The sequence below is a fragment of the Mesocricetus auratus genome, unplaced genomic scaffold (assembly GCF_017639785.1).
Source record: "Mesocricetus auratus isolate SY011 unplaced genomic scaffold, BCM_Maur_2.0 Super-Scaffold_100676, whole genome shotgun sequence".
NCBI classification, from domain to species: Eukaryota; Metazoa; Chordata; class Mammalia; order Rodentia; family Cricetidae; genus Mesocricetus; species Mesocricetus auratus.
The window spans coordinates 124570658-124595194 of NW_024429266.1; the positions used below are offsets into that span (position 1 = coordinate 124570658).

Consider the following 24537-nt stretch of genomic DNA (forward strand, 5'->3'; position numbering starts at 1 on the left):
AAATATGAGGTATATTCAAAGCCAGCTGTTTTTAACACACTGCCCAAGGAAAATAATGGATTGTGTGAACTTTAATCAGGTAGTTTGGGATTGTTTCTGTCATTCTAAAATGTCTGAGAAAGCCTTCATGAAAGAAAATGTTCTTATATTTATTTACATAATGAAGAAAGTCTTATTCAAAAATGTAATAGTAGATGTATTGTTGCTGTGGGTTAAGTGCTAAAATGATCTCAATAGGAAATGTGAAACTGCTGTTGTTGAACTTGGTAGGCTATCTGTTAAGTATATATTAGACCTGTTGTGATAGTGGCATTTTAATACAAGTATATTTAGTTGAAATTTCTTTTAGGAAATTTTTATGCAAAAATATAACTCTCACCTCAAGGCAGATAAGAGATAGTTTTTTTTTTTCTGGAAGCAACTATGGATGACTGTGACTTGGAAACACAGATTTCAAATTACGCACCTACCATGTGCTAACAGTTTCCTGAAATTTTTCTAGTAACAGAGAAACATTATAAAATACATTGGTTAAAACCATAAGTAGGGCAGGAACTCAAGGAAAGAAATCAGAACTATAGACCTTGGGTCCTTTCTGACAGTGTTTGTAGCCTTTTGGTCAGTTTGCATATACTAACATATTTAAGTCATTATAAACCAAAAATATGAGTTTATGCAGAGGAAGATAATCAATGATTTTCAAGAAGATTAAAGAAAGTCTAAAATAATTTGGATGCCAAGCTGTCTATAACCATGGAAGTTCAGTCAGTCAACTGGCCCTGAAGAAATTACATTTTGTGGTTCTTTATAGTGCTTCATGATCAGGGTATCCTTACACTCTCAGGATATTTGTCAGTTTAGAAGAACATTTGGGTTAGTGGGGTTTAATTCATCACTAAGCAGCAACAATGTATCCAGTTATTTTCTGTTGTCATAACTGAATTCACCTAGACATATGTTATATGCCCTGAGGACAAACTCACAAAAAATTAAATTATCATTTATTGATTCAGGCATTTTGCTTGATAACATGGGCTTTTATCTTTAATACTCCAAAGGAAACAAAAATAATTAAGAGATTTTTCTTTTGACATCTGCTCGTTACATTCAATCCCTTATAAATCGGAACTCTAGACACTGAAGTCATAAATGGTGCTAAGTGAACAGGTGTGGAGACAAGATAAAGCCTGAAGAGAGAGAAGTTACTATTCCACAAACACATGAGCTGGTAAAGCTCTTGCTTTTCCAACTGGAGCCTCACTCCTAGTCCAAGATCTGCACCTTAGCAGGGTTCCCTCATATCTTTCCTTTGCACTTGGTGAGGAAACTCATGCATGGCACATGTCTGCCTTAATATTTACACATTTTCTTTTATTCAATTCTATATATAAGAACTAGATCAGTCACCTACCTATTTATAAATTTCTGTGGTTATGTCCTGTCATACCATAATATATCATTTCTAGCTTGATTAGAAAATTCACAGGTTCTGGCAGAATATTGACCATTTCCCTACTCTTGTTACTTTCATTTTCATTGTCATTATTAACTAAGCAGTTTGGGTAAAATTTGGTTTCTTGAGCAATCAGCAAGCAGGGAGTATTGTCATTACATTCTAGACAGTTAAGTGCTGAAGATGTGTGAGGAAATCCTAGAGAGGAAGAGGCTAGAATTAAAGGTAAAATTATTTCTTTAAAGTTTTTATGATACGTATTCTTCACATAGTTTGAACATTAAATAAATAGACTAAAAATAATTATTTTACTTTCAAGCCATGACGATGATATAAAACACTGAGTCTTAACCTGTGGGTCTTGACCTTTGGAAGTAAAATGGCCCTTTCATGGGGGTTGCCTAAGACTATTGGAAAATACAAATATTTACATTATGGCTCATAAAGGTAGCAAACTTACAGTTATGAAGTAGCAATGAAAATGATTTTATGGCTGGGGGTCACCACCACATGAGGAAATGTGCTAAAGCATCACAACATTGGGAAGGCTGAGAACCATTGAACTAGGGAATAATCAAAATGAAATATTTAAGAGAAAATTAGAAATAAGTAAGATTGTATGATGAATAAAAAGACAGCTAAAATCTCATCACTAAATTCTTTCATGTATCTTAAAATCCATTAGAAAGTTGAGTCATTAAGACACAATGGCATTCATATCAGGGATTAATATTCACTAGCAAGAGAACACAAAGAGGAGGCAAAGTGGTCTTCATTTTATTCTATAGTGTAATCAAGTATATGGTACTAAACTAATGCTTACCAGAAGTGTAGTCCCCAACTAGAGGTGTTTTGACATGGCATCCATCATCAAGTTAATTTTGCCCTAGAGAAACTGCTGATTAGAACATGATTATTGGCAAATCATAGCTATTTATGGATCAGTGGTCAGAGTATAGGCAACTCTTACCCTTGATTCTAAGAAGCAGGCATGAAGGAACACCAAAAATCAGCAAACAGCATTCAGCTGTGATGAAGAAAAACATGGGCTTGTTCACAAGACAAGAACGTACTTCTCAAAGTGAGGCTACAATACAGGCTCTTAGGGTGTATGCATAATTTCACTGTTTTTCTTAAGAATGTAACATCTATAAATCCAAGATAATTTTTTTCTTGATGCTTAACACTTGCAACGGTAGTATTCTCATTCAATGATGTGTATATGCACAAAAAAGTAGATTCATTAGTTTTATGAGGCAAGGTATTCTGACAAATAAAATTCCAACAAATAAGAGAACACAGTTTAGAGTCGGGTGTTGGTGGCACACGCCTTTAATCCCAGCACTCAGGAGGCAGAGGCAGTTGGATCTCTGTGAGTTCAAGGCCAGCCTGGTCTACAGAGCGAGTTCCAGGCCAAAAAATATACAGAAACCCTGTCTCGAAAAACAAAACAAACAAACAAAAAAAAGAGAGAACACAGTTTCAGTGTTCATAACTGTGCTAAATCCATTCTGTTCTTGAGAGACATATGTGCCTTCTCTATGTACCAAGTGATTTTGTGGATTTTGAGAATTGATTATTTGAACTGTGTAGTACGCTAGCTTCTTGGTCTTAATTTTACATCTCAAATGCTAAATCAGTTAAGACTCATTCATCAGCTTCAAAGTCTAAACAAATGAATTATCTCTTAGTTGTTTCTTCTATAGTTCCAAGTTTTCTTTGTTTCTGCCATTTGACTTAATCTTGAGAAAGTGCACACATAGACATATGTCCACACTGCCCACGCACCTCACTGCAAAGCTGTATGAATTGGTGCGAATCTTTAGTCTTGATGAAATAACAAGGCTGTGTTTTTAAGTGAGTCTTTTCCCTGTTTTCGCAATCCCTGTCATTTTATCTTATAATGACTATTCCTATAACTCTAATTTATAGCACATAGAGAGCTAACTCATAGGATGGCTCTGAAAGCTATGAATTAATGCCTTGTCCTCTGGTTCTGAGTAACATGATTTGAGCAAAGTACTGATGTAAGCCTCTGCCTCTTTTGACAGCATGGGAGTAATGTCATTGAAGTTTCATGTATACTCAGATATAAACTGCTGTCATTTATTGCCCAGGTGATTTGTTTTACAACCTTAAAAACAGATTCACTACATATAACATGATTTTATTCTCTTTTCTTGTCTTGAATGAATAAATTCCTTTTAAAGCTTTCATGTGAACATCTTCGCTGTAATGAAGTTTAGCTCACTGGTTTCATGGTTATGCTTTTTAAAGTAAATAGTAATAACTAGTTAAATAATGAAGTAGGACAAAGTGTTTTCTAAACATATGTCTGCATATTTAATATATAGAATAGATGTGTGAGAAGTAGATTGGATTGCTATATAGAAAAAAGAAGGAAATTTAAAAATCAGAGAATTGCCAGGTGTTGTTTGTACACGGCTTTAATTCTAGCACTCAGAACAGAGGAAGGTGGATCACTGAGTTAAAAACTAGCCAGGTCTACAGAGTGAGTTTCAGGACAGCCAGGGCTACACAGTGAAACTCTCAAAAAAATAATAGAATTTGGTTGAATAAATTCATTCACTAAGTGAAGTAGGTAGATCTCTATAACTTTGAGGTTTATCCTTCTTCAGCATCCATTTGTTTTTTTACAGTAAGATTAGCCCATCTTCAAATTGTTAATAATTATATAGATGGGAATTCTATTATTAAGTTATGAAGGATATAAATATGTATACTGTTTGTTAAACATTATTACTCTTAAGTCATCACCATTGTGATGAGTTGTTATGAATAAGCAAATAACAAATATACTCTATTAAACACTCTTTTTTTAAATTTTATTTTCCAGTTTAAATTTAGGTAAGAAACAAGGTTGCTTCACAAGTCAGTTCCAGGTCGCTCTCCCTTTCCCTCCCCTCTTCCCGTGCCCTCCCCCTCTATTAAACACTCTTAACATTTCCACATTAATAGCAGTGTTACCAGAATGTGCCATTGAAGGAAATGTGCAATAAAAACATTTCAAGTTTTCTGATATTATAATCTGGGATTTTTACTCACTTGACCTATACAAATACAATTAAAGGTATAACACAAAATAAATAACTTGTTTCCAGGTGATAATTTTTTTATTTAAAAAATGTGTTTTTCAGAGAAACAAGGCATGTACTCTCTCATATATGGATTTTTTACATTTATTTTTCAGTTTAAATTTAGATAAGAAACAAGGTTGCTTCACAAGTCAGTTCCAGGTCCCTCTCCCTTTCCCTCCCCTCCTCCCGTGCCCTCCCCCTAACCCCCCCATTATTCCCTCATTTCCCCAGGGAGGGTGAGGCCCTCCATGGGGGTGTCCACAGTCTGTCATTTCATATAGGGCAGGGCCTAGACCCTTCCCCAAGAGTTCAGGGTGAGAGTGCACCTCACATTGTTGGATGGGAGTCCAAAGTCCGTGTGTATACTTGGGATGGGTACTGATCTGCTGCCCAAGGCTCAATAGATTACCTAGGCATCCTCACTGACACTCACATTCAGGGGATCTTGATCAGTCCCATGCTGAATTCCCAGGCTGATGCCTGGGATTCAAGAGTTAACCTTTGTCAGGCCAGCTGTTTCTGGGGGTTAAGCCAGCCCAGTCTTAATCCCTTTGGTCATCAGTCCTCCCTCTCTGTTACTGGCTTTCATGAGTTCACCTCAGTACTTAACCCAGGGAGTCTGCCTCTTCTTTGATCAGCCACTGAATGAAGTTTCTGTTTCCCAGACTCTCTGGCCATGGGATTGTAGGCTGGCACTCCCCAGATCTATGTCTAAAATCCATATATGAGAGAGTACATGCCATGTTTCTCTTTTTGTGACTGGGTTACCTCACTCAGGATGGTTTCTTCTAGTGTCATCCATTTGCCTGCGAATCTCAGGATTCCATTGTTTTTTTCTGCTGAATAGTACTCTATTGTGTAAATGTACCACATTTTCTCTATCCACTCTTTGGTTGAGGGACATCTAGGTTGCTTCGAAGTTCTGCCTATTACAAATAATGCTGCTATGAACATAGTGGAACAGACATCCTTGTTGTATGAATGGGCATCTTTTGGATATATACCTAAGAGTGGAGTTGCTGGGTCTTGTGGTAGGTTTATTCCCATTTTTCTGAGGAATCTCCATACTGATTTCCAAAGTGGCTGAACCAGTTGGCACTCCCACCAGCAATGGAGGAGTGTCCCCCTTTCACCACATCCTCTCCAGCATAAATTGTCGTCATTGGTGTTTTTGATTTTAGCCATTTTGACAGGAGTGAGATGGTATCTGAGTTGTTTTGATTTGCATTTCCCGGATGGCTAAGGATGTTGAGCACTTTCTCAAGTGCCTCTCAGCCATTTTAGACTCATCTATTGAAAATTCTCTATTTAGTTCTGCAGCCCACTTTTTAATTGTGTCCTTTGATGTTTTGGAGACTTGCTTCTTGAGTTCTTTGTAAATTTTGGAGATCAACCCTCTGTCAGATGTGGGATTAGTGAATATTTTTTTCCCATTCTGTGGGCTGCCTTTTTGCTTGTTGACTGTGTCCCTTGCCTTACAGAAGCTTCTCAGTTTCAGGAGATCCCATTTATTAATTGTTGATCTCACTGTCTGTGCTAGTGGTGTTATGTTCAGGAAGCTGTCTCCTGTACCAATTCGTTCAAGGGTACCACCCACTTCAGTGTGGCTGGATTTATGTTGAGGTCTTTGATCCATTTGGACTTAAGTTTTGTGCATGGCGATAAACATGGATTGATCCACATTCTTCTACATGCCAGCCTCCAGTTATCTGGGGAGTGCCAGCCTACAATCCCATGACCAGAGAGCCTGGGGAACAGAACCTTCATTCAATGGCTGATGGAAGCAGAGGCAGACTCCCCACAGCTAAACACTGAGCTGAACTCAAAGAAACCAGTGACAGAGGAGGACTGATGAGCAAAAGGTTTAAGACTGGTCTGGTTTAACCCCCATAAACAGCTGACCTGACAAGGGTTAGCTCTTGAATCCCAGACTGATCAAGTCCCCCTGAACATGGGTGTCAGTGAGGAGGCCTAGATAATCTATTGGGCCTTAGGTATAGATCAGTATTTATCCCCCTGTATCAAGGCTGAGCAAGGTATCCCACCATAAGAAGTGGGCTCGAAAAAGTCAGTTCATGCTCCAGATGCTAAACATTTGTGTTCTTACCTCTAGGATTATTAATGAAAAACAGTCTTTATTTCAATGGTCTTACAACATGACACATTAAAGATACCTTTTATTTTAGACGCACATTTCGTACCTAATGTTTTAAAGCAAACATTCCACACTGTAAGTGCTATTTATTGATGCTTAAAGGTTCAATGAATTATTCAGCCCCTTTCCCCTTCTTGCTTGGCTGAACACCTATTGAGTTTTCAGAGAAGTTTCATATCAATAAATGTGTTCTTGCTTTGCAGCTCCAATTTCATGCTTGGCCTTTCTCGAGCAACACACAAGAAAAATAAATAACCAAAAGGAATTAAAATAAGTATACAAATTGCTCTAACTGGGTGCCCAAATTATTAAAGCTCTCAGTGTTTTATGAATTAAGACATTCAGTCAAGTCTGTGGAAATAGTTTTCATGAAGTGTAACTGGCAAAACCCTGGTCTTTTAAGCTACAGGCTGTGGAAAATGGCATTTGTTTCTATGCAGGTCATACACAGAGTTGAATTGATTCATTGACAGTTAAGTCCTTAGAAGATTAGAGACCTATCAGAACTTTTTATCTTATGTTACCACATGGAGAGGTATACAATAAAAGAGTGGCTGTCTAAACTAATAGAATCGAACAGCGAATTGTATTAAAATTGGCATTAGGTACAAGGTCAGCAGCTTCAAATACTTATGCTTCCTGTAAAAAAGAACCTAACCCATCCTCATTAAGACAGTTTCAGATAGTGACCATAAGTCTTACTTTTTCTCATGATACAGAAAATGAAAAGCAAGTGTTTTGTTTTTGCTTTTTTTTAACACATGGGTACTTTAAAAATAGACTTTTAAGTTGTATGTGCTTGAGCATTTTACTTGAAGGAATGTGAACCATGTGCATGTTTGACCCTCACAGGGGCCAGAAGAGGACACTGGATCTTCTGAAACTAGAAGTTTAGACAGTTGTTATCCACTGTGTAATGCAGGGAATTGAGCCCAGGTCCTCTGGAAAAAAAAACCAGGTGCTCCCAATTTCTGAGCTGTCTCTCCAGCCCCAGTATTTGATATTTTAACACTACATAGAACAGCTAACATTTCATCAAGTTTACTTGTCTAGTAGAGGAAAGTTTGATCCATTTACCCAAGCATATGGGAAATTCATTGAGAAAATTCTATCTTCTCCTACTCTGGTAGACCACCATAATATTTGAAGCTTTCCTAAGAATGTTTCAATCCATACACTCACTTAATCAACTTTCAATAAGTAAGTAACATTTTATGTAGTAGGTAAAAAATAAAAATTGTAGTTCAATGAGCTAACACAGATATTATAATATTTATTATCAAATCAGTATGCTATGCAATCATGCAGTTTTCATTTCCTAAAACTTCTCTCTCAAACAAGAAACTGTTAACTTCAAATTGTTTTTAGTTTCAGAGTGGTTTAACACATGTCTTATTTTTAAACTGAATCTATAGTTTATGACAGGAAAGTGAATGGAACTGAAAAAAAATCCCAAGCAAGACAACCCAGATCCAGAGAGACAATCACGATATGAACTCACTAATAAGTGGATATAAGCTGTTAAGGAAAAGATAACCACGCAACAATCCACAGATCCAGAGAAGTTGGTTTTTCAAATTCTGAAACAAAATTCACATCTGTTTTAATAGACAGGATTCTTCTTATGGAAATACTTACTTTTTCCTTCTTAGGATGTCCTTCCCTGTGTGTCAAATACCTTATTCCCCACTCCCATTACTTCCTGCAAACAGCAGCTTCTTCAAGTTCAATGTGGGATATTTTCTAAGTTTCACTGTTCAGTGCACAGTACTATAATATCCTTTCCATAGTTACAGGGATTTGTGTCTTCATTTGTAATGTTTTAGGAGCTGACCCTGACATAAATTTTATTGAAAAGTGGTCAACAAAAGCCAATGGTAGCCTGGGAAATATGTAGATGCCACTGTGGCTTTACCATTTTGGAACTGTTGACATACCAGAACTTTCAGCATCTCATTTCCTGCAAAACTTTTCCCAACAAAACCTGAAAACATTTTTATTTTTGGTGGATATCTATAACTGGTTATGTCTACAGAAAAATTAATATATAAATAAATCTATTTGTAACACCGAGATTACACATAATCCTAGTATTATCAATTACAGAGTGTTACTCATCTTCTCAGGGAAGACTGGACTGCACCCAAAACTCCTAGGTTGTCTCAGACAGCATCTTATTATTATGATTTTTTGGTTTTATGAGAAAGGGTTTCTCTGTATTGTTTTGGAGGCTGTCAGTCTAGCCCAGCCTCAAACTCACAGAGATCCACCTGCCTCTGCCTCCTGAGTGCTGGGATTAAAGGCGTGTGCCACCACTGCCCAGCACATCTTGTCTTTTTATAATGGTGATTTTCTTATCTAATAGTTGGGTAATTCTTATTATATTACTGCTACTGGACTCTCTAACTGACTTTTGGAAAAGCTTTTTTTCCCCACTTTCATCTGTATTCTTAAATTATATTTTCTGTAATGTAATGCAACTACTCATAGCCACCTAAATATTATCTCTTGTCTATTTTGCTCCAGGGATTTCAATAACTCCCATGCCCTGTCCCTCTAGAGCAGTGGTTCTCAAGCAGTGTGTCATGACCATTTTGGGGGTTGAACAACCCTTTCACAGGGGTCTCATACCAGATATTCTTCATATCATTTGTTAACGTTATGAATCATTACAGTATCAAAACTACAGCTTTGAAGAAGTAACAAAAATTATTTTATGGTTGGCTATCAGCACAACATACAGAACTCTTTTAAAATGTCTCAGCATTGTGAAGATTGAGAACTAGAGCTCAAGCAGTTTATAATTTTCAATTCTTTGCATTTATGAACATTAGCTATGTAACATACATACAAACTAAAACACACATCTACAAACACCATACACCACAATGGCAAGATGGTGCAGCCCTTCACGTCACTATTATTTACTCTTCTTGATGTTTTCAGTTATTTCTTTATCAGTAGACTTGATGGTTTTCAGTCTAATCCAGTATCTGCCTAGAAAATTGGTGATGCTGATACTCTCTGATCAGAGATGGCTCTTCTCTTCACAGCTCACAGATTCCCTCTTTGTCCTCCATTGAATTTTTATGTGGGAGAACAATTTTCATTCATGCACATCATACTTCAATCTAAATTTGACATATGGAACTTAGAAACATGTTGTTCTTTTAGTTTCTCCTGGATTTGTGGCATCTGCAAAGAGAAATCATCTATTACAGTGAATCTGTGTAAAGAGAAATCATCTATTACAGTGAATCTGTGTAAAGTCTTGTCTCGAAACTTAAGAAAAGCCATGCCGTCTTCCTAATGAAGTATTCGTAAAGACTAAATGGTTCATTGATGTAGACATTTATTTGAATAATTTTAATTACCATAAAACATGTACTTATAGTGTTCAATTTCTTCATCTTAGTGACATTTAACCTTGATTTACACAAGTTCTGTTGTTAAAATTACTCCACTCATTGCAGGTAATTAATGGGATTGACTTGGCACTGACATTTCAGTGACACTTATTTTTGAACCCTTTGTATATATTTATTTTATTTTACATGTACATGAGTGAGCTTGAGTGTATTATGTGCACCACATGCATGCAAGAGACCATGGAGGTCAGAGGAAGGCATAGGATTCCCTGAAGCTGATGGTGTGGACAGTTGTTAGCTACCAAGTGTGTGGCTGCAAATTTAGCCTGAGTCTTCTGGAAAAGCAACAGTGTTCCTAAGTACTAGCCATCTCCCCAGCACATCCGTCTTTTCTCTTTTTAAACTAATTACCCTCCCTTTCCTTCTCCATGACTTTTAATAGAAATACATTAAAATATTATGCCAAAACTTCATATAATTAATATGCAATATTGCATTCTTTCTATCAAAGGTTATTTACACTTTCAACATATTACAACACAAAGTGTGCCCTAAACATGCACTACTACTCACAAGGTACAAGAATATTAATTTATTTTATAACATAAATACAATAGAAAGCTTTCCATTATGTAGCACATAGATGCCTGGAAATTAAGGATATTAACAGTAAAAATACATTCTCTGGAGTACATCCATATCCTTATCAGATATTTATAAGCTTTGGGAAGGAGAAATAAAGAGAATAATTTTGTACTCAGTAGTTGCTGTTTTGTTCATTTCTTTGAATCTAGGAATTTATCAATATATCTTTGATTTGCAGGACCATGTCTAATACATAGCTTTCAGAGAAATCTTATTATTACTATGCATGAATAATTGTATTATGTTATGAAGGAGAAGAGACTTTCTTAGTTTCATTACTCCCATCAAAAAAATTCAAAGCTAAATGTGCTTCATATAAAACATTGAATTATGTCTCTCTATTGTGTTTTTACTGTGTGTGTAATAGTTTGAAATGTGAGACAAGCTGATGAAGGAATAGAATGAAATTTGTTTGTGTCATTGTTTGATCTACTTTGAAAACTTCTGAAAGGCCTCTTTTATGTTTGCACCTTAAAACAGTTGAGTGACTTCTTGCAAAGGGTTCTGGGAATGAGTTGCTCTGTTTGCTTACTTGAGCCTTTTGCAAGCTGAGGAGTTTATGTGTACAAAAGTTTTTTTTTACTTACTAAGTTTCTAACTATGCCAATGATAGTAGTTTCCTTTTAGAAACAGAAATATGAAATACTTTACTTCAGAAACAGTCTTTCGTTATGTAAATGGTGGAATTAGAAGGCTGAAAGCAGAAGGAAGGATCACATGCTTTAATCAATGTTGTCTTATAATATCTCCTATTTATTAACCTTGGTTATAATGCCATAAAATATCAGTTTATTCATTTCCTGATTTTTAGGTCAACTTCTATACCTTTTATAGCAAATATGGAATGAGGTCATATTTAATCAGATAATAAATCAATAGTGTATGATTTATCTTCCAAACAAGTGTATCATCTAAAGTGAAGATGTCAACGATGATTTCTAACATGCCTGAATAGTTTATCATTTGTTGAATGAAGTCAATTAGTGTTATGTGAACTTATTGTCCTTGTTTAGTTTTATTTGTAAAACTATATATTAAAGAGTCTGACTTTTACTACAGTGTGGGTTACAAAATCATTGCTAGCTCAGAAGCTATTGGCATTAAATGGCATTGGGGAAGCAGATTTCTTGAGGGATGGAGCCACTGAGAAGCTACTCGTAGTCAGTGGAATATCTATTACATGCTTGAGTAATGTCTTAATTATGAAAATTGTGTTCATATAACATTTGTAGACATGTACAATATTCTGGACTAAATTCATTTCATCTTTAATCCTTATTGTTGTTTGACATGAGCATTTTTTCTTTTTTTCTTTTTTTTCTCATTTTGTTCATTGGTTCTCATTAGAGAACAATGAGTCATAACATGAAGCATTTTTCTTTATGTGTTTGGCTTATTTCAGTTAACATAATGTCCAAAGCTACATCTATGTTTCTGAAAATGGTATGATTTCTTCTATGTGGCTAGATGATCCATTGTTTTTATGTTCAGTTTTTATTTATTAGTAGGAACCCAGGATGATTCCTTGACATAGCTATTATGAATCCTGCTACAATAAACATGTCTATGGAGGGAACTCTTCAATATGTCATTAGTCTCCTTTGCATATTCTTTCTGATAGAGATGAATGGATAATCAGTTTTATGAGCTTCTTACAATTCCTCACATGAATATTCAAAGGTTTATTCTCACAGATGATATTAAGATTCCTTTTGTTCCACATTAAAATATGTATATATGCATATATATAATTGTATATATATATATTGTAATATATATATTGCTCATTCATATTTATTCTTTAGAATATAATTCTTTGATATCATCCTCCCATTTTGACATATATTTAGTTCTTCACATTGTCTAGATTTTGACTTTTCGTGAAATGAACAGTTGGTGAGGTTTTCCTCCCATTTTATAGAATGTAACTTCACACCTGAGGCTTCCTCTTGTGTGTCTGTTAAGGAACTTCTAGTTTGATATGCTCCTTCTTGCTTATCTTCACTGGCATTCCCTGCATCCTTGGGTCATATCTAAATTTTCATATAACATGAAAGCAACAGTGAATGGCTGCATCAAAATTTAGTAAATAAAAATACAACCTAATCTAATGAATAATTGAGCATGTGGATGGATATCTTATGTGTCTACCTATTGGTTCAGCTGTCCACATTCATCTTGCTCCCTGTATACCATGAGGTATTTTCTATCAATTCCAGATTCCAGCTTGCATTGGCTATTATCTTGTCTTATCTTTCATATACACATTAGTTTTATGATATTCTGTGTTGCCTCCTTATGAACTTCTCTAGCCATATGTACCCATATGTTTCAGGCTTGTGCTTAGTGTTACAATAACTCTGCCAGGGTTTCATGTCACAAAGATATTGGACCAGAGCTTCTCTACCTGAAGTACTTACAGAAGTCTCTGACTCCCAGACGCTGCTAACTGTTGATATAAAATGATTTATTTGTTATGAGCTTATATTATGGAATATAAGTTCATTCAAGGAGTATTATGAAATTTTTTGATGAGTTGAACTTTAAGACTGCAGGAAATTTATGCCTACTGCTGAATTTGTATGGATATGTACCAAGTTTCAGACAAATGAAGGAAAAGTTTATCACAGGAGTAACATTTTCTGAGGTCATTTCCACACACCTGTGACTGTACTTCAGTTTATACTTAAGTATGAACAGAACATCCAAATACTCATATTCAAATAATCTGATTGGAATGATATGTGCATGATTTATATTATTCCTAGACATAGAAAACTATACTAGCCATTGTGAAGTGTGTAAGCAACTATAGATTATACATTATACATCAATTTGTTTTTAGTCCATGTAGTTTAGGAAGACACACTAGAATACACTGGATTTTAAAACAATTACTCAAAGGAAAGGAAACAGGTGATATTTGGGGGTGACCATCCTGCAGTGCTGAGGAGTGGATCTAAAGGGTACACCCAAGTCAAGAGTTCTTCCACTGAGCTTTATCATTTTACTTCTGCCATCCAATGCTCGCTGCTAAATTTCACATTTCTCAGATAACAAAATGCATCATCCTGCCTGGCTATTATACCAAGGTAATCCTACACACTCTTTCTTTGTAAGAAATAGGGTTAGAAACAAGGCTCTGTCTTCTCAACGTTGGGTTTCTGATATAAGAGCTGCTAAGTCAGTGTGCAGAATGGTCTCCATAAAAGTAAAATATGGACAAGAATATCAGAAGTTGTTTACATGTGAGTGGCCAAAGGGCAAAGATGCATTATTTATATGATATATTTATACTTTAACACAGTATTATCAGATAGAACACATTTATTAGTCCATGAAGAAAGGTACAAAGCACCAACATCATTTTAATCCTTTCTTTTGTGGTGAATAAATTCCACATCAGGGGTTTTTACCTAAGCTGACAGGTTCATATTCTTAGCCGCCAGTGGAGTGATTTGAGAACAGATCTCAGAGTCTGGGAAGTGCTATATGATGCCTAATGTCTTAACCACATGCAGACTGCACTTTCTTTTTGTAATTTGACTCCACTGGACAGATCTATATCCATTTTTAGAAAACAGTCTAAGCTACACGGTGGGAGAAGTGTAGAGTCAATCTTGCAGGGAACCATGGGTCTTTGGTTATACTAACATGCAGAGTTTCACATTAATGTACAAAATGGCCTTGTATATAATCTACACATTGAATGACTGAGGATCAACTTCACAGTTGGAGAGACTCAGTAAAAATATAGCTCTTCTCATTCTGTTTTATCAGGATGAGGTTGAAATACAGGGCTTTGTCATGGCAAGATCTATGTCACTGGACAAATCCTCACTATCCCTTTGTCTTAATAAAAATAGTGCAGCTGTTTTTATTAATTGCAGATATGAGCATGTCATTTGATCCATCTACAAACAACCATTTTCCATGTAGCTTACTGCTACAGGAACAAGTTTTAAAGTAATTTCTCGCAGTTTCAAGTGATTGGTGACACAATCCATGTTGTTAATAAGTCAAGATCTGCTGAGTAAATTGGAAGCACAGGAGTGAGGGTGGGGTAGGAGCAAGAGGAAGGGAGAAGGGAAAGGGGAGGAAAACATGAGGGATAAGGAAGGTCCAGTTGGGAGAAGAACAGAGAAGGAGAGCAAGGAAAAAGATACCTTAATAAAGGGAGCCAGTATGGGCTTAAGGAGTAACCTGGACTAGGAAAATTCCCAGGAATCTACAAGGATGACCCCAACTAAGGATCTAAGCAACAGTGGAGAGGCTACATTAAATGCCCTTCCCCTATTATGAGATTGATGACTACCTAAAATGGCATCCTAGAGCCTTCATTCAGTAACTGGTGGAAACAAAATCTGAGATTCACAGTTAAGCAGTGAGCGAAGCTCCTGGAATCCAGTTGTAGAGAGAGAGGAGTGAAGAGCAAAGGGGTCAAGACCATTTTGGACAAACCGACAGAAACAGCTGACCTGAGCAAGTGGGAGCTCACAGATCCCAGTCTGACCGCTGGGAAACCAGCATGAGACCAAACCAAGACCCCTTAAAGTTGGGGGCCATGGGCAGTCTATGGGACCTCTGGCAGTGGAATCAGTATTTATCCCTACTGCACGAATGGACTTTGGGAGCTCATTCCCCATGGAGGTATATTGTCTCAGCCTAGATGCATGGGGGAGGGCCTAGCTCTTGCCCCAAATGATATGACAGACTTTGATGATGGGAGGCTCACCCTCCTTAAGGAGTGGATGGAGTGTGAGATGGGGAGATGTTGTGGAGAATGGGAGGAATTTAGGGAAGGGGAACTGGGATTGGTATGTAAAATAGCATTGTTTATAATTTACATAAAAAATAATAAATTTATTATTTTTGAGTGACTATAGTTATATATCAACGGGTACTGTATTTAGTCAGGGTGGCAATATTTTAATTTAGCTTTTAAAGCAAAGGCTTAGCTGTACTGCTGGTGACTCACATCTTCAGGGCAGAAACGTGATACTAGACCCCTTTTCAACACAACATAAATTTCTGTTTAAGTGTTTCATAACGAAATTGGATTTGATGATATTTGACACCTGATAACACTTTGTTTCTCTGGCTATAAAAACAGTTAATAAAGTAGATTTTCACTGGGATAATATTCTTGACTACAGCATTTGAGAGCCACATAAAATACACATTTGTCCATTTACAATATTCTTTCTTTATGGCTTTTCATAAGCAGTATTGCTTTCTGCTTGGTATTGGCGTTTGAGAAACTAAATTATAATTTTATATGCTCTCCTTTCTGTAATGAAGTAAGGTTAAGCACAATAAGCTAGAGTCTTCTGTTACTTTTCAACGACAATGTTTACAGTTATAAAAAAATATGTTCTGTACAAGTAAACAAACCGTTTTATATCCGTGTGAACTTCTCTGGGGGGTGGGCTTTGAACTCTCTTCTGCTCCTGCTTCTCTCAGTGTGACTGTCAATTGACTTCCTGTTGCGTGCAAGATGTAGCACTCTCAGCTTCAGCACCACTTCTGCCAGCATGCCTCCTTGCTTCCGTGCTCCCCATCGTGATGACAGTGCACCAAACTTCAGAAACTGGAAGCGAGTCACTCCCACTATATGTTTTCTCTAATATTTGCCATGGTGTTGGTGTCTATTCACAGCAATAAAAACCCTGACTAAGACAGTTCCATTAATTTTCTTTTGTCTTTATCCGGGACTCTGTCTACAGATTGCCCGTGTTCTGGTTTTTCTGGGCTCAGTCCATCAGATATATTTCATGGATTGAAGTCTCCTAGCTTACCCTGCTGGAAAGGTTTAGAATGGCTGTTGGATTGTGGTTCCACAGTTTCAGAATTTTGGAGGTACTCTTGCTCTTAGAGGGTTCTGAGATGTCTTTGGCCCTGAATCTCTACTAAGAATTGATTCAGTTCTACTTGTCTGTGGCCCTTGTGGTAATACTGTTCCCATGTCCCCAGCCTGCTCATAAAAACATTTAGAATCTGTGCGGAGGTTCTCTGAATCCCAGACTTCCAGTCTACGTTTCTATAGCATCAAAACCATAGGACTGCACTCCTCATTCATTGCTGTGCCTCCAGAGCAACAGGGTGAGCTGCTCCAATCCTTGTTATCATGGCTGAGAGCTTGAGGACAACTCACCAGGAATCATAAGGCAGGTAGAAATCCAAGGTCGAGCAGAACCTGTATTTATGGGTGATCTGTTCTTGTCCACTAAGTCATTCTTCCTTCTTAGAGCCTTAGATTTATGCTGAGAAAGAGAGTATTGACAGTCTGGAAAATGTCATTAGTACCATTTTCACATTGTTAAACACAATGGTTCCTGAGTCATGTCTACCCATTGTTATAAATAATATTTATAGCAAATAGTTGCTTAGGTGCCCTTGGTTTCTCTCCAAAATACTTTGTTTTCATTATCAGGGCCAGACTGAAAACTGATCTTTTCGTTTAGTTTATGTACATTATAAATTTCACCTTCTTTCCCATTTCTTTTTGAAAATTAAAAAGTAATTACATAATTTCCTCCCTTTCCTGTACCCAACATCTCCCACATATCCTACAACTTTTGGTCTGTCTTGAAATCATGGCTTAGTTTAGACTCTTTCTTGTTACCTGTGCATAAGATATTTTAGATTGACCACTTAGTATTAGATGAACAATTAAGGGGCTGATCCTTAGGGCCACCTATTTCTTCCACACTCAGCATCCCTTAGTTGCCTGTAATTCTTCCTTTATGAATGGGGTACATGAAATTTTTCCCTCATGTGTTAGCACGTATATCGCTGTAGTCCTTGTTCATGTGTCGTGTATGCAGCCATAATATTGGAGCATCGTGAGTAAAGGTTTGCTGTCATTTCTGGGAGACATAGTCTCACAACAGCTGACCTGTTTCTTTGACTCTCACATGTTTTTACCCCTTTTCTATGAGACTTATGTGCAAGAGTCATGTTGTTGATATATATGTAGGGGCTAGACACATGACAATCATTTGTTCTATGTATTTTGACTGGTTATGGTTTTCTTTAATGGTCTCCCCCTCTTGTAAAGAGAAGCATTTTTGATGAGGAATGAGAGCAGAAATTATCTGTATATGTAACAATCACTGTTTGGGCTTTAGGAATTCTACTTGTCTAGAAAGTGCCGGTTAGTAAGTGTTTTTGTAAGACCCATGACTTCAGTAACCTCCAGGGTTTGACTAGGTAACTATTACCAGATGTAATTTCTTTCCTGTTGAGCATATCTTAAGTTCAGTTAGTCATCTGTTAGTTACCAAGTGCCACCATCCCACATTTAGGTTTATCAAACGATGCTGTTTGTAATTGTGGTTCATAGGTGTTGCAGCATGGTAGAATATTGCTTGCTTGCCTTCCTTGGAAGCTTGGATTGCATTAACTTTTAGAAGCTGCTTTCAGGGCAGGTTCAGCTCAGATCCTCCAGGTCTTCTGTGCATAGTGCATGGCATATTCAGAAATACTGACTTACCTTCAACACTTTCATGGGCAATAGCAACAACTTAGACTGACAGGATTCAGATTATGAGAAAAACAAGGAATTTGTTGTGAGTGTTATTGAGGATTTTGTTAGATAGCTTATGGTTCATTGGATGATAATTACCAGTCCAAGTATGATAACTTCCTTTGAGCTATATATGTATGCACATAAGCTTGCATGGATTGTATGCCATCCAGCTGAATAACATTATGGTTACTTCTGTGTTTTCAGACTTCTTTAGTGTTATTTTATCCTTTTAATTCCCTTCTGGATTGAATTTCCTCCCTTGACTACAATTAATTATAGCATCTTTTATCCATTTCTCACTTCCGAATAACTTTTCTCTTTCAACTCCCTTTCTACTGGTTCTATAGTTACTCCATCATTACTTTTTCTGTAGTTTCTCCAGTATATATAATCACATTGGTAGATTTAAAACTAAGAAACACAGATAAAAGAGAACACTTATTTCTTGTGTGTAACCATGAAGCTCCTTCAGTATTTAGTTTCTGGACTTTTCCCCTAGGGACAATAAGTTGATTTCTTCTAAGTGTTGGCTTTTAGCTGACCCTCAGATATGAACATGATAATTCAGTCAAGTTTCTTTATGAGTTTGTAACAAGGATAAATCCTCATTTACTCCTGAGGCCTTATCTAAATTACTTCTACTGCTATGTTTCCACTAACATTTTGTTAATAAGGACTTGCAAGGTCTGTAAACTATCCTAGACAATCTCTCATTTATATCCTTTTGACCTTTCACAAGCACATGTAATTCATTGATTATAGTGAAGAGCTTCTTTTGAAGAATTCAATTGAATTATGGAAATCTAACTTGCTACACAATTTGAAACCTGTCCACATAATCAGATGTTTTGCTATTATAATTAAACACTATGAAGTGAAGATTGTGATTGAAAAATATGGTTTTTCTCATAGCATGGGGGTTGGAATTCCAAGGTACTGAAAACAATCAGGTCCCTATGTGTTGCATCATTCCATGGTAGAAAGTATAAGGGAAAGATGAAAATAAATGCAGATAATGGATACAATGTACATTCTCAAGAAGTCTTTTTGGCATGGGCATTGATTCATTCCTATAATAAGATATTTTATCATTCGCAAATGCAGAAAACTCACAATCAACCAGTTCATCAACATTCTACTTCCCAACACTGCTGTACTGGAGATTAAATGATCATTTTGGTCATATTGAAATCATATCAGGAACCAATATTTTGCTATGTATGAACCAATGAGTGGAAGTTTCTATGTAGTAGTGCTTGTGCATTTGATTTGTAAACTGAAGTTGTACATATATCACAATTTCCCTACTTGTGAATTGTTTTTTCTTATAAGTGATTTTTCAATATATAGAATTAAAGATGTGTCAGTGACCAATAATCCAGAGTGAAATCTTGAATTGTGCTTTTCATCTACACAATAATCAATGTAGATTAAAACAGATAATGAAACATAGCAGAGGACGGTTAGGTACATATGAGTGCCTGTGCACGTCTTCCGTCCTTTGTTTTCAGCATTTCTGGTGTCTGTAATAGAGTATGGATATTAGTAGAGGGTTATTTAATTATTTTTGATGATTTTAAAAATGTGATGGTTTTTACTAAGATAATGAAACCCTAAGAGCATCTTTATAGGCAGAATCAGTATAAAAGATCAAAGGTTGAAGAAGAATGTAGAGAAAAGTCATCACATTTCCTGATGCTAACCAGTAATTAGATGTGATACCATTTGAGTAGAGTGTAACTGAGACAAAAAAGACCAAACAGCTGATACATAGCGTTGATCTTAGGGAACCTCAAAAGCCAAGGATATGAGTTTAAAATATAAAATAAAGTTTGAGAATTCCTTTTCCACTATTAAATGTGATCATGACCCGCAGTATCTGCGTTCTGCCTCTTTATGGATACTGATGGCTGGCTTCTCTCTTCAGTTTACTTCATTCAAAATCTACATTGTAGCTTTTTTAAAAATGCCATTTAATCATTTTACAAACATGGGTATATTTCCTATGTGTATATTTGTGTATAAACTGTGTTCCTAATGCCTTTTGATACCAGAAGACAGTATTGTAGTCACTGGAACTGGAATTACTAATTGTTGTGAACTATGATTTTGGTGCTGGCAGCTGAACCAGGGTTCTTTGGATGAACAGGAAGTTCTCTTACCTGTGGAGCCATTTCTCCAGAATCTAAGTACTAGTTCTCCATAGTAGTTATTTAATGAGGACTCACAGCCTTGTTCTGATTCTGAATTTGATAAATTATTCTTTAGTGAAGTTCCTTTACCACTCATTGTTATGGTTCAAATGATATTCCAGGACTCCCTCTACCAGGAAAAAGAGCTCTGTGGACAGATCCAATGATGCTGACTTCATGTAGAATTTGTACTTTACTTGAGGAGATTTAAATGCATTTAAAGCATTTGCAAAAATCAAAGGATTTCTTCCACACTTGTTAATGAAGTTTTTCTTGTCTTTATTTCATGTCTACCAAAGCACACTGCCTCATCAGTATGACCACACTGTATACCTTCACTATTTCATCTTAATACATGGTTTAGGTGTTTGAAAACTCAAGATTGCTGTTTTAAAAAGATAAATTTATTTATGTTTACATATACATATGTGTGTTGGTATAAGATTTCTGTAACCATAGTTACAGATAGTTGTGAAACTTCAGGTAGCTTTGCAGACTGAAACCCAGGCCCTTTGCAAAGGGGTAAGTGCTTTTACTTTTAATAGCTAAGTCATCTGTACAGCTCCACTCAATCATTCTTTAATGACACAAAAATAGAATCCTTTATTCAAGATGTCCCCTTTAACTGTGCAGCTCATAGCTTTGCCTTTCCTTAAGCTATTCCATTGCAGTGAATGTTGTTGATGTGATTATGACTGAAGCTCAAACTCATAGTAGAGTGATATTAGAGTCATAGGAAAGCATCAAATGAGCTGAAGGAGAGCAGCATTCTCCTCTCTAATGCTTCCAATCTTATCTCTGAACTTTCCATTTTCAGTTTTGATCTTTTTAATCAATTTCTATCTCAAATGCCCAATAATTATGTTATTAATCCATTTGAATGATACTAAGACTTCTTATGAAATTTAAGAAGTAAAAATGTTTAACACCATCTATGTTATTTGCATGTGTATATAACCCTTCATGCAATTGCTAGTATCTGTGGGTCAAAACCAACTTGTGCTAGCCAATTATCTTATTCTACTATGTGAGGTTTAGAGATTAGATTCAGGTTATCATGTAGAGCCACCTTGTTGGTCCAAATTCATCTATTTTAATTCAGTAAAAAAAGATAGTAGAAAACTTTTGTCATCTAAATCTTCTGTTTACAATTGTGATAATTATTCCTGCCCCTTACAGCATAGATGTGGGCAAAAGTCACTAAGACTTTATTGTATTTGCCTTATGGTTCAGACTAGTTGTCGTAATTTGGGTTTCTATTGCTGTGAAGAGACATCCCCCCAAGCCTCCCACCCTATTGCCATTTCCTTCCACATAGGGGACATCTAGAGTCTGTCATTTCACTCAGGGCAGGGTCCAGGCACTCCCCTAAGAGTCCAGGCTGAGAGAGCATCCCTCTTTGTGTTATGGACACACGATGTCTGTTTGTATTCCAGGGATAAATACTGATCTACTGCTCAGGGCCCCATAGATTGCCCAGTCCTCCTCACTGACTCTCACATTTGGGGGGCTGGATCAGTCCCATGCTGGTCTCCCAGCTGTCGGTCTGCGGTCCAAGAGCTCTCCCCTGTTCAGATCAGCTGTCTCTGCTGGTATTGCCAGCCCATTCTTTGCCAATTTGTTCACTGCTCCTCTCTCTCTGTCACTGGGTTCCTTGGGTTCAGTTCAGTGTTTAACTGGGTGTTTGCCTCTGCTTCCATCAGTTACTGGATGAAGGCTCCAGGATGTTTACAGACATCAAGTTCATTATCAGGAATGGGCATTCGAGGTGATCTCTCCACTATTGCTTAGCTTGCCAATTGGTGTCATCCCTTTAGATCACTAGAGGTCACACAGTGCTTTCAATTATATTCAGACTGTGAGATGAAAGCAGATATGAAAAATAAATGTGTAATTTTTAGACTGGACCGAAAATGCAAGATGCCATATTGGTTCATTTCAATAGCTATCAAAATACCAAGAGATCAAATATGATTTCTTTTATCCCAGAAGAAACATGTTTGGTTGAAACAAACAAACAAAAAATAAAGCTGTAGGAAAATTTAGTAACATGGAAAAAAGATAATGTCATAAAATGAGAAACATTGAGCAAGTATCATATAATTTACAAACAAAGTAATTATAAACACAGACAGCTTTAAAAATAAGAAGACTTGCAGAGTTTTTCAATTTCATAGTGGGTGTTTAAAATAATAGTTTCAGTTAAGAAAAACCTATGAGAAATAGCGATATAAAATTATTCTTGATAGTTAACCATTAAGTTATCTAGACATAACAGTCAACAAATGTTTAAATACACATTTCTATACACACATATTAGCATTTAACAACGAGATTAATATAAGGGCTGGGGAGGACATCAATAGTAGAATACTTCTCTTGTCCGAGGTCCTGATTTTGATTTGATTAGCAGTTGTAGAGAAAAACAGTGTGTGTGTGTGTGTGTGTGTACAAGATTTCATTACATAGAATTTGTTCAAATATAGGAAGAGAAGGAGACTAGTAGTCTCTGTAAAATTTGTAACATTTGATTAAGTAATAGGCTGAGGAGCTGAAGGAGAATATACCTGAAGTTGTAACAGGTTTTTAAGAAGAAAAATGGTACGGAAATTGGAGATAATTCCCTTATCCAATTCCTCACTGAATATATTTAAATAAAAAGTATATTACAATAAAAGTATATTACATAAGTGTGAGTTTTATTGAGGTGTGTTATAACTTAGCTTTAGCGTTTTCTTCATTCTGAGAGCTACATCTGCTAGGTTCCTAGAGGTGAACTGAGTTGTATGAGACTCGGTGTCTTACAAGCATGTTACATAAACTAAATTATTCTATTGTTTAGTAGGACAGATTGCTTGACACAAGGCTACCAGTTTATATTTCATATGGAGTCCTGGAATATACAGCATGTGTAATGATGTCATTGTAAATAGCAATAAAGCAAAACGATACAACATTCATGAGCAAACTGAGCCCAGGTCTCTAAATACTAAAATTCTTGACTTTTGAAGTGAATGAGGCACTGAAATCAAAATGTCAAATGATAGAGAAAGTACTTATTGGTCATTTGTTGTGATTTATACTAACACTTGTTCATAATTAAAATGGGAGGACAATATGAAGACCCAGCAACCCAGTCACCCCCCCTGCACTGTGCTGAATACTCCCTTCAGTTCTGTGCTTCATATGCCAGAATGTTGTTTGGTACAAGCCCTGATATTTTAGGGAACAAGATGCAAGTTCAGTTACACACATGTTTATTTACTGCCATGGTATTTCTGAAAACTTGAGTATACTTATTTTGAGAAGAACTTTCTCCCTTATCAGCTTCATAAGTTATATAGTGTTTTGTCCTCAAAGTCAGTTGTGGAAAGCAATGCTGTTCTCTGTGCCTCAGCATTGTGTGGCTCCATCAGGACCTTTCTCGATTCTGCAAGATCTTCCAAAAATATTTCATAGGCGTGACACTTTTAGTAGCTGTTGATTTTTTAATTTTGTTTTTACTTTTTTTAATTTCTTTTTTTAAATTTTATTTTCCAGTATAAATTTAGATAAGAAACGAGGTTACTTCACAAGTCAGTTCCAGGTCCCTCTCCCATTCCCTCCCCTCCTCTCGTGCCCTCCCCCCAACCCCCCCCCCGTTATTCCCTCATTCCACCAGGGAGGGTGAGGCCCTCCATGGGGGTGTCCATAGTCTGTCATTTCATATAGGGCAGGGCCTAGACCCTTTTGTCACATGGTAATATTTGTTTGTGCTTCACCCATATAGTGAACAATTTTTAGCTTGGTAGAAAAGAGGAAAGGGAGAGATTTTGTCCAGCAATGGTAAGGACCAGTAGCTAGGATTTTTCCCCCAAATATGGCAATTCATTCTTCTTGTTCTCTCACACTACAGAAAAAGGACTGAACACAAGTCATGAAATATGAGAAGTAGTTTGGTAATAGATATGGTGCATTTTTACTTTTATGAAAATTTACTGGTAAAATAATTTATGTCATCAAAATCAATTTATTCTGTTTTTCTGCTCATTTTGCATATCACTTGTTTTCCTATCAGTGAGAATCTGCCATCTAGCCATTTATCTCTCTCTCTCT

General features: G+C 36.4%; 1 protein-coding gene across 3 annotated transcripts in view; it reads left to right on the plus strand.

Annotated features, from left to right (window-relative positions):
* The window catches only part of Ccser1 (coiled-coil serine rich protein 1), a 1057181-nt gene that overhangs the window by 931698 nt on the left and 100946 nt on the right, over positions 1-24537 (plus strand). The gene's annotated exons all lie outside the window — the stretch shown is intronic.